The 12,029-nt window shown below is 42.2% G+C and overlaps 1 protein-coding gene across 1 annotated transcript in view; it reads left to right on the top strand.

Moving 5' to 3' along the window:
* Window positions 1-6,402: 6,402 nt before the first annotated feature.
* Window positions 6,403-12,029, top strand: part of PGCKA1 (PDCD10 and GCKIII kinases associated 1) — a 42,680-nt gene continuing 37,053 nt past the window's right edge. Inside the window, exon 1 of the mRNA XM_086747146.1 lies at window positions 6,403-6,473. The gene's annotated coding sequence lies outside the window, so the exon portion shown is untranslated. The remainder of the gene's footprint in view (window positions 6,474-12,029) is intronic.

Raw genomic sequence — 12,029 nt, 5'->3', positions numbered from 1 at the left:
AGTTCCCATTAGCCTGTATTTCAATCATTTTTAAAGGCTATGTTCGTAAGGAAAAAGCCCAATATTTTCCCACTTCAGTTAACTAACTAAAGCATTCAAAAAACAATTAAATGCACTAGAAAAATCCATGCTTAGATGCTGCTTATGACTGGATTGCATACTGCCAATGTGAAAGTCAACAGACATGAAGGCTTGTGTAACCTGCTCAGTAGAAAGCACAGAAAAGAGAGGAGCCCCTGAAATCCCACTCCCCTTCAGATCTATGGAGCTACCAGAAGGGGATGTGGGATCCACGCCTCCCGGGATCCTATCCTGAAGGTAACTAACTTCCACTTTCTGTCAAACACTGGGCATGACTCACACATTTCAGCCTTGACCTCCTTGTGCATAACCTGCTTCATGTTGGAAACTTAGTGTCCTGGTTTTGGCAGGGATGGAGTTAATTTTTCCTCTCAGTAGCTGGTATGTTTTGGATTTCGTGTGTGAAGAATGTTGATAAAACACCCTGATGATATGAGTTGTTGTGAATGAGACCAAGGACACCGTCCGGCTTTCCAAGTCTCGCTAATTTGCAGATGCAGGAAGCTGGGAGAAAGACAGAATAATTGATCCAAACTGGCCAAAGAGAGTATTCCATGCCATCAACGTCATGCTCAGTATATTAAGTGGGGGCAGGCCAGAGTGGGCATCTGCCTTCCTGGCATCCATCTTTGCTCCTCGTTTTGCTGGCATCGTTCCCCCTACCTTGCTGGCTCCCTTTTGCTCCTTTGCTTGCCGCTCGGTTTTGTTTCCGTGATCACTGCTCGGGACGGGCTGTATCGGTCATTGGGACATTGGGTGGTGAGAAAACATATATCGTTCACTTTGTATATTTTAATATCCTTATATTGTTATTATTGTAGTCTTCCCTTGTTATTTTAGTAAATTGTCTTCATCTCAACCCACGAGTTCTCCTTCCTTCCCAGTTCTCTCCCCCATCCCACTGGGGAGGGGGAGGGTGAGCAAGAAACTGTGTGGTAATTCGGGCTAAACCATCACAGTTAGTTCCTCCGTTATCTTGGAAGATACATCTCCTATCTGCCAGAAGAATGGCTAACTATGGTTAGTAAAGGACTATAGCATAGAAATAAAGCAAAACACAGAGAAATGTTCTTCTTTTTTTGGGAAGCACTACCAGAACCCAGCTAGTCTCAGGTTAGCTGAGTAGCTTATCGATAGGGGACCAGGCTTGTTCCTCTTGTTTTCTGGCTCAGTGAACTTTGCAGTCTTTTGCACAGCGGCACGGCTTCTTGGGGCAGTAGATAGTCCCCAGCAAAAAAAGAGGATCAGCCTAAAAGCGAGAGCAGTCTTCCCTCCATCTCAAGTGAAAGAGGGAATTGATTTTAGGCCCTTGTATTGTTGGTCAGAGCAATACACTGACACGTGAAAGCAGTGATGCTGTATATAGAACGGCATGGGTGTTCTTGTCCTGCTTTGAACCTCAGTCTTTTATGTTCTAACCATGGACAGCAAGAGTCAGGCAGCACTACTGTTATTCTTAATTGTAAAACAATAAGCCAGATGAATGTGAACATGACTCCTAATCCATTTAAGACCTTAAGCCAAGTGTTGGGTTCCTAGTCTCATTGAAGGATGCTGTTTAAGTCCTGTCCCTCCTCAGAGTTATCTATGTCTTAGTAGATAGACTATCTCGTTCAGCTTTCCAGCTTTCTGAATCTATTTCTTAGGGGTCAGACTCCTCACACATTAAGCCTAAGCAGCAGACTCAGGTTTCTGAGTGCCATTAGGCTGCTCAGTATCCACATACTTGCTGCTGCAAGAGAGAGCATTCCACTGCCCCTCACAAACCTGTCCCCGTGCACCTCTATGCAGTTGTACAAGACAAAACAGTTTCTCTAATAATGAGCCATCCAAAAGCCAAGTACTGTTCTATCCCTAAATAGGAATAAAGCAATTGATTTTAAGGAGTTCTTCTTGCTTATCTAGAACAAAGCTGTCATCTTTATCTAAAGTGCATCAATAAACAGGCTGAGATGGGGTCGGTATTTTCTGACACAGAAGACTCTAGGAACAGGCTGTAGCTGCAAGAAAGCTTTAGATGGGAATTAGCCGGAAATTCTTTGGCAGACAAAGGTAAGCCGGAGGTCAGCTAGAAAAAATATTTTTATCAGTCATTTCCTTTGCACCACAGCTGGGGAATGCATGGCCCGTGACTTCATTTCATATGGCCTGTGGCCATTTGACTTTTTTTCACATTATTATCAGATAAAATCAAAATGTGAGTTAACATGTAGCCTGGAAAAGGCATTCAGAAGGCTTTCAGGTTTCAGTGGTTCTCCAGCTCTGATTTCTCCATGCTGCATACTCAAGCCCTGTACATAAACCTGTGGAAACAAGTTTTGGCCATCTAGGAAAGGGAATTCAAAACAAAAATCTATTGCTAAAAGGATGTTCATATGTAGGGGGGGCTATTTCAGCCCCAGATCAGCTTAAAATCCTGAGATTTTTCCCTTTGTCAAAAACTTATGTATACCTGTATGATACATCATAAAATGGGTCCTTTGGCTCATTACCATTAGGCTAGTAGCAACAATCTGCATTGTTTTATTTTGTTGATTAAGGATTTTTAAAATACCTTTTTAACATAAACATTAAGAATGCAAAATGACAGCATTCTGAAACCTACTTTTATTTCCTCTCATTACAAAATCAAAGACATCTTACTTGTTCACACATTATTTTTTATGTAACATAAAATTGGTTATGTAATCATTCAAATGTGGACTAGGGCCTTTGGATAGTTTTGGTTATTAAGGATTTGTTGGGCAGGGATCTGAGCAACCTGATCTGGTTGGAGATGTCCCTGCTTCTTGCAAGGGGGTTGGACTAGATGACCTTTGAAGGTCCCTTCCAATCCAAACTATTCTATGATTCTGTGATTATCAAGCAGTTATGCTACAAATATGACTTACTTCAAAGCTTTTGTATCCTGTTAAGGACGTTACTCGATATCTCTTTCTGGAACCCCACATGGCTGCAGGGAGAGTAATGGGCTATGTCTTTTCACATGGTTTACCTTTCCAACGTGGTCACTGAACACTAGTCCTTGCATTTTGGAGGTAGTCTCAAAACATACATGAAGTGAAGTGAAGTGGTGGTCTTCGTGTGGATTTAAATCATAGTCTCAATTCTCAGTTTCAACAGAGGGGTCAAAGGCTGAAGGAACAGTCAACCCAATCCTTCACAGAGTGGGTTGAGGCATTTTTATCATGCTTGTCCAGAAGGGGCAGTTTGCACCACCGTCCTTCTGTGAAAAAAAAAAATCTTTCACTACCAAGAACCACCTGCACAGCACTAAATTCACTTGAAAATCCAGGCCAGAAAAGCATGAGGGAATGTTCTCCCAAGATGTCCAGTCCAGCAGAGCAAGCTCTTAAAATCACAAGTGGTTCCCAAAGTGACTGTTAAAATTTGATCTTAGCAAGTTCTTCTCCCTTCCTCTACTGCCCCATCATCCCAGACCCATGCTGCTCCTGTTCACCAGGCTGGGTGATGCATCCATCCCAACTCAGCAAAGTCCCCAGTGTGTTCCCAGCTATGGCATAGCCTCCACCTGCAACATCTGCCCTTTCAGCAGCACACTGGTTCCATCTCCAGCTTCAGCAGGGAATATACAAAAGCAGATTTAAGTCACACTTACATGTTCCTGGTTTCACAGCTTCCACTACACAATACTGCCATGCCAGCACGGGTCTTACTTTTATGTAGCATATAAGAGAGAGAAATAAAATAACCTCCATACTTTCATGCCACAGCTCAGATTCCAGATTCATTTTGGTGTGTTTTACACGCGAGATAGCTTTTGGACTAAAATAGATGTAGCAAACATGCTAAAAGTGAAATACACACATTTGCAAGGCGAGAGATGAAACAAAAATCTGGACAAGCTGTAGCACAGATGAAAACAGAAGATCCCAAAAGCAAGACGATCATTTGCTGCCTTTGTCTCCATTATTGCATTGCCTGTTAGTAAATTGCCCAGCACTTCCTGCTCTAAGACCATGTTGATGACAGTATCTGAAGTTACAAAGTTAACCTTTTGGGCTGTAATTTTTCAAGGCTGACTTCTACCTCAGCACAAACGTTCTTCAGAAAACCTCAGCCAAAACCATCGACTAAGGTACAAGAATGAGATTAGAGGAAAAAGAAGATTTCTGCAGGCTGAATGATTCAACTGCTTTTCCTTTGAAAAAATGTTGTCACATCTGTGTTTTTGAACAAGGACTATGGGTTCATGAGACAAGTGATCATTTCAGGCAAAACACATCTGTGAAAACCTGACCAAACTATCAGCCTGAAAAGATCCCAGCAGTTTGCACATATTCATAGAAAACGTTAGGTTTCAGGAACAGTACTCTGGGAGCACAGCACGCTTGGGACTGCAGGGGCTGGGGCAGAACTTCTCTGCCACTGCAGAAACACCGGGTGTGGGTTCAAGAAACTGCAATAACAAATAATCTCTGGAATGTCAAAAATACAGCAGCCCTGAAAAGGGTCTGACAAGGAGGCCGGGTATCAGGAAAGAAGGGGAGGCAGCCTCCCCGAGGTCCCTTCCAGTGGCCTCCTGGCCTACAGCACAGCTTTTTGACTGGGACATTTCTCAGCCTATTAACCCAACCGCCATGAGGGTAACAGCAAAACACCACTGGTTGCAGAGCCGGCCTGCGGAGGCTGGCTGCAGCTTGGCAGGGCTGTGAGGTGGGTACGCAGCATGCGCTGTGCCTGGGCCTGCGCGCTCCATGCTGCAGAGGTAGCCCCTAGCTGTCTGCATCTCCCGCCCTCCTCACCGCCTCTAACAACCTGGGGATACGTCACCCTGACACTTCCTTACTGACCAGAGAGCCTTTGGGACAGTTTAGTGAAGGTCTTGTAATAAGACATTTCCTGGCTCTTAAAATCTATTTTTAGTGAATGCTAAAAGCTTGCAGGAATAAAAAAAAAAAAAAAAAAAATGCCAGTGAGCTGTTGCAGAGCTTTGCAGTTCACTAGCTCACAGACTGTAAATTATATTTGGCCTTCACGTTACGGCATAACTCTCTGTTCACAGTAAGCACACCCAAAGCAGCTTTTATGAATTCGGCTGCTGGCAGTCAATGTCTCCGCCCAGGGTGCGCGACTTGGCACGGGGAGGCTGGGGGCAGGCGGCGCAGTCGAGTCTCTGCTCCTGGCCCACGGCTGCCTGCTGTCCGCAGCCCACTGCTGACATGAGTTTGACAGTCTCGTCATTCACTTGATGCAGCACACGAGAGGGGAAACACTGCTGCTGAAGTGAGATTTTTAGATACTTTGCATGAGAAAGGCAAGCAGGATTCCAGCACGCCCCTTACACGTAGCAGGCAAGGATGCAACCCCTGCCAGGCAGGGAGGTAACTCTAAATCCAGCATTATTTAGGGTGAGAACAGCACACCTACTCATACAGCAGCTGAACCTCATATAACTGCCTTCGTGCAGCTAAACACCACAGACAGACAAACCAAGGATTTAGTAGAACACTTCCAAAGCACTATGGAGTAGGCTCTGTTGGCGCTGCTTTGGACCCCACGGCTGTGACACAGGCAGTTGGCTGATGCAATGTTAGTGCCAGTTCTTTCCGAGAGGGTTTTTTTTTTACAGTTTCCAGGTACACTGATATATGTTAAAGATTACAGCTGGGAAACACCTGACCCAACTGCTTGCAGATATTGCCTAAGTTAAGTCTCTCCTCACGCACAGGGAATGCTCTGGTAACTGGATTGTGGCAGCAGAACATCTTTCATAACACTTTTGGAAACATCACACCCAAACCAAAATGATTCCAGGAAAGTCAGCAACTTTCACAAGTAAACGTGATGCGATGCCTGCAAATATCCCTTAGAACAGAGTTCCTCCGCAGAGCATCACCCAAACCAGTGGGGATTAAATGTCACTGCTAGGCAAAACTACCTAATGTAACAGAGGAACTTTCTGCCAAACCTCTCCAGCGCCGTTTGTGACACGGTGAGATTTAATTTTAAGAATAGGAAAATTACATCATTCCTACACTGACGGGCTCGGACTTTGTTGTGGTCGTTGTAAGCAACTGTCCCTGAGGAAAAAGAATGATTTGGCATGTGTTCTTCCTCTTCTCCTTTTTCTAACCCTGAGCAGAAAACGGTGAGCTCTGTCAGCTTTTTGTCCAGCTTGCAGGTAAAGGGTTACAGATTCTAGGAAGTATTAAATGCAAACTTTAAAGGATTTTATTTTCATCTACAGTCACATGATGCCTTAATACCCAATGACACTAACTACAGTGTCTCATTAAGAGGTCATGCAAACTCCCAAGCTAAACAAGGCATTCTTACATATTTAACATTCAAATGCAGAAGCCAAGCTAAGCCATGGAAGATTGTAATCAGAAAAAAGCTGCACTTCCTGATCTGCACAAAAGCTACAGGTAGGAAAGCTTCCTCTTCCTTTAAACTTGCAATACTGTGCTTTCAAGAGAAACTGTTTACAGGGTATATTTTGCACTCTCTCTCTTTTTTAGCTTTCAGAATAGTCTGATAGTTTTATCCTGAAAGTATCTGATCTCACTTGTTCCACCTGTTGCAGAGTCAGTATTGGTTTTGTACTGAGGAACAGTGGGCTCAGCAGAAATCCAAACAAAACCATTTTTTAAGCCAAATCTATTTAAAAAGTAACATTTTTAAAGATTTCTTAGTTATTGAAATGGTTGTGTTAGAGCATGTGGGGTAAGGGGGAGTTAATATGTCTTTGATGTCTGAAACGAAGGGATTTAGAACTCTTTTGACTTTACTTATACCATGAATTGCGCATTGTTTCCCTGTCACTTCAACCAAAGTGTACTTTAACAAATGCGGTTTCCTCACCGAACTTACACAATTTCTGATTTCCCCTCCTAGAATTTGGTGCATTTAAAGAAGAAAAAAAATCTTACAAAAGCAAATGAAAGGCAGATGGGAGTATTACACTGCTCCGTAAAAGAAGAAAAAAAAATAAAAATAGGCAGTAAGAGGCAAGTCAGTTAAAAGCCAGTTGATCGAGAATTTAAATGACATTAAAGCATATCCATTTTCACATGAAGTGATAAAGTTTCACTGACAATTGCTGGCAATATTGCATGAGTTCACTTTATTTTACTTATGCTGAAGGATTTTTTTCCAGGGTACAGCATTAGCCACTTTATCATAAAGACTTTTTTTAATCACAATTTTTCTTTAAACTGTAATTGTTTTCAGACAGTGTTCTAAATACTCAGCATTTTAATCCCTTTATAGGAATTTATTTAGGGACTACATTGTATAGAGCTACGGAATCTATATTTACTAAAAGATCTCTAGCGCATTATAAAATTTCCACTCCCTGAGCATTCTCATAGCACAAAAGCAACAAGCAGTCTTTACTGTTTTACTCCCACAATGGTTGGGTGATGATTGCAAGAAATGTATCTTTTCCTCAGTTTATTCTATAAAACTCATCTCTTTTTTTTCTTCCCATATAATGCTAAAGGATACTAAAAAGAAGTAGAGAATAATAATACCTACAGTACCTTGCTTCAGATAAACTCTCTCAACTTTCTTTGAAAAAAAAAAAAAAGTGTTTTATCATTTACTTAAATGATACGTTAATACTTAAAGTACTTAAAATAAATTTGAGAAAATTTGAGCCCAAACGAATTTACCAGTAGAGCTTAAAAAAAAAAAAAATACTGTCATTCACTTTCAGGGTGTCCATCTCAAAACACAGTAAGTCTAATGTTGAGAAGGGCCGGGACCCTAGTATGGCCTAGTATGTTCAGCCTGAGACATCAAAACTTTTTAAATCAAATTAATTTTACTCCTGACCTCCTAACCAGCACACAACTGTGCTGGGGGAATATAGCAAGAAGCCACTACACTTTAAAAGAACTGTTCCAAATTTACTATAGCTGACCTCTGAACTTAAATTATTTAGAAAAATCTATTCCTAAATTCTTGTAGATAAGGGGCTTATTTGCTAAGCTAAATTTAAATCTTAAGGGAGTGAGGGGAATGCACCAGCTCTCAAATAAACAGCGATCCTATTCCACAGGCTTTCTCTGAGGAGCAACACTGCACCTGACACGCTAGGAACAGCCTGCCACGGCCAGTCTCTCTTTTAAAAGCAGTGTTTGTACAAACTGGGTGTGTCACGTAGTAACACTGCAGTTAAGTTTGTTGAATGTTTCTTATGTACAGTATCTTCGTGGGGTGGAAGGTAGGACAAACGCTGAAATGACTCTGCAACCACAAAGACAGGCTGGCCGTCGACAGAGAGGGAGCAGGAACTCCTTTCCTAAAGAAAGGAATACAAAAAAGGCATTTGCTGTCTGGCTCCCTAGCAGTTCAGATGTTCTTTATACCCACAATTTTACACTCATTACAGGAATTTGCACTGCTTTATTACTTTTATTTTCCTAATTAAATAATCCAATCTATTCGCTTGTCTTGTCACATCAATATAGAGTGAGATGTAGTGTTATTTCATGGGGAGGACACACAAATTAGTGATTCCTGCTCATAAACAAGAAAAGAGAGAGGTTCATGGAAACCCAAGAGAGATTTTTTTTTCACTTGGATTTAGAGGGAAGTAAAGCAAACATAAAAATGAAAACACTACCAGAAGTTTGGAATAGTCTTCTCTTTACCCCAAAACCAGAGCATTGGTCAAAAGCTAATCCAGATCTTCCAAAAGGCTTGCACATCTCAGGAAACTTGTACCAGGTTTAAGGCTAATACTGAAAATCACCAACCTGATGATTTTTGCACAGCTTTAGGTAGGTGGGAAGAGAGAGCAAAACCTGCCAGTGAAGGGAACTGTGGCTTCCTTGGAAAGCCCAGTTGCAAGTGGTCACCGTGTAAGGTAAATATTTGTGAGGGTTAAGGCCCTTCTCTAACCACACTGTTGTTTGTATCTGTTCTCAAGGAAACAAACTTACTTAAAGTAAGTATTTGCTCTCAGACTTTACTAAATGAAAGCCAAGGAAAGCCTTTCTTCACATCTTCCAGGAAGGGACAGTCTTTTGCTATGTTTGCACAGTATCTAGTTAAACACAGCCTCAGCATTGTCTACATCTTCCACTGATACCATTTCACAAAAGGCTTAGGGTGGGGGGGACTCAACACACGCAACGCACTGAAACATGATGAAATGTAGTAATGTAATAAGTATGTGTTTGAAATGTCTAATTCCTCCTTCAGACCCCGTTTATCTGAGAATTATATATGGTCACCTGTCAGCCGAGTATGCCCGTGATTTCCACACAACAAAGTTGGGGGGAGGGCACGGCTAACGCAGAGCAGGGTGCCAAATCTCTACTGCTCCTTCATGAGGAGCACCTCATTTAGCACCTGATCGTGCTAGAGCAGCAACAGCAAAACTTCACAGCCAGGCAATGATGCGTAGAAATCGTGGATTTTTGCTCAGCTACAGAAGAAGAGTGCTGGCAAGCAGGATGTATTGCTAAGAATAGGTAAACACAATGTAGTTTTGCTTATTGAAAGTCTGATAAAAAAAATGGACAAAATAAATGAGTTTTGGCATAAAGGTCAAAAGGGATTATTGAAAAGGGGGAAAAAAGCAGCAATTTTCCTCTAAGCTCTCCTCTGAGTCACTTTCACTTAGACATATGGAGGAACTTTAAAGTTTTATTAAGAGCTGAGTACATTGTTTGGAAACTAAACATTTAATCACTTACAGCAGGAAGCAGGGAAAAAAGGCCCAAGTTTTCTTTTTTGTGTGACGTTTTTCTGTCTGCAGTATTTGTACAAGTTTACTTAACTTCTATTTTTTCACTTTAACCACAGATGTTTGCTAAAAAGCCACAGATGCTTTCTGGTTAGAAAAATATTTCTGTTTGAATATGCTATTATTAATTCACGTAAGTTACTTTTCCATTTGGGATAGCGAGGAGTAAGACATCTCCTTGGAGCTTACTTTTTTCGGTATTAACAACCAGGCCTGGCTCAACTTTCCATCATTTCCCAACTATTTAATATAGTAATGTATTTCTATTAAGGACACTTAATTGTCTGATTTTATGTAAACAAGGTCCAATGCCTTGCTATAGCAGGCAATCTGCTTTTCTGAAAGAGTTGAGTAACAAGGACAAGAGTATCCCATGTCTAGAAGAACACACACCCCATGACTGAAAACCCTTTTCAGCCTGAAGTCCACCTTGGGAAATTTTCATACTGGCTCCTGTGGGCATAGTATCAAATCCTCACGCGTATTTCACTTCCACCCAATCTCCCACACTCAAGACAGGTGCATCTGGATGTTAAGGCACTTTGCTCAGGCATTAATGTTCTCTTAGGAGACACTCCGATGCGGAGTCTCTGAAGGTAGCTTTCAGGCAGGAGAGGCAGGGAGTGTCCCAAATGAGCCGTATGGAGCCACATTCCCACAGCCCTGAGGTCCTGCCAGGCTGCGGGCCTCTGACTGCCTATCCTCCCCGCTGTATTTATTGCGATGACTGTTACTTATTGACTGGGCTCTATTTATTACACACGCTTCCCCCTTCATCCCACAGCCACTTTGCAACGCTGTTTTATCAGCAGTAGGTTTGGGAGTGCCCAGCTTTATCGCCCTTATTAAGCACCTGAGGTTTGTGCAACAGTTTAGGAGGCTGAAAGCACAGCCTATGCCCTGACCCCGCTGCCCAACAATTTCCTCCTCTCCCTCCATGGGCTGTGCCCTCTCTCCTACAGCGGCATGGTGTGGGGGGCCCTCTCCAATGCCCCCCCACCCCATACCAGGGCACCTCCCAGCTCCAGGCCTGCAGCCAGCCCCCCAGCTCCCTTCCCGGCTGCTCCTCTTGCCCACCGAGCAAGTCCACATTGCTCCACATTGCAGCAGTTTCTTTCCCTTCAAGAAAGCGTTATCGGCTCTTACTCTTCTTATGACATGCAAGCTTTATAGTGATCACATTTACACGATTTTAACACTATAAATTTCCACGTAGCTGTTCATCTCATCTACTTCTGATCTACTCATGGTAAAAGAAGGATAAGTCTCAGGCAAATTCAGGCTTTTGAATAAAGCTGGCAGCCTCCTTCACTAACAGCTCAGTGGAAAACAAGCAGTTACTGGCAGCTGTTAGGAACTTGAATAAAGCTTTGTTAAGGGCTCTTCTGTCTCTATTTTTGGTTTGGGTGTGGCATGGAAAAAACAATATTTACCATCCCAGTAGCTGTGCCCTTTGTGTATTTGTTTTCATATTCTCTTTCCCCATGTGAATTTAGCAGATGTTGCACGGCTTGATGTCAGCCCTGCATTTCTGTTGTCAGGGTACGTGTATGTCTCCACTGAACATTAGTAATGAATAGGCAATGTCTGTGCAGCAAAGATACAGATTCATCTGCCAGGCACCATTTCAGAGGCAAACGTGGATAAAGACCAAAAATACCATAAGATTTCATTTGCAATCTAAATGAAACAAAAGCTCCAGTCATCAGCCCTGAACTGAAGGCCTCCAGGGGCCTGAGAAGCTACAGCCAAGCACAATGTCCAATTTCTGTCCTTAACATCTCTTTCTAAATTAAAATCACTTAGGAATATTTTCCATTGCTTCGGATGAATGCACACAGATTGCTAAAAGGCTAGTCCATATTTACCAATATATATTAAAAACTAATGCTCAGTGCAATTATCCAAGTGCAATTATCCAATGAATTACCTTCTATAAAAGCATTTCCGTTTACTTTATGTTTATATAGCATACAAAAATACAGATTTGCTAATGCACAGGTAATCAAAAAAAGCCCCAAAGATAGTTTAAGAAAACAGAGCAAAGCCAAGGACAAAGAGCTAGATGCTAGGGGAATGCCAGCTGGCTGCTTTCAGGGCCAATACCAGCACCAACTATTCATCAAACTACAGCCTCAGCTTCATTTCATTTCTCTGTCATCCTTCCACGATAAAGAATTCCACTGAAATCAATGAGGCTGGACTTTCCCCTTGGAGAGAGAGT

The sequence above is a fragment of the Chlamydotis macqueenii genome, chromosome 4, assembly GCF_036417535.1.
Source record: "Chlamydotis macqueenii isolate bChlMac1 chromosome 4, bChlMac1.mat, whole genome shotgun sequence".
Lineage (NCBI taxonomy): Eukaryota > Metazoa > Chordata > Aves > Otidiformes > Otididae > Chlamydotis > Chlamydotis macqueenii.
Note: the sequence above shows the minus strand (reverse complement) of the source record. Positions and strands in the feature narration are given on the sequence as shown.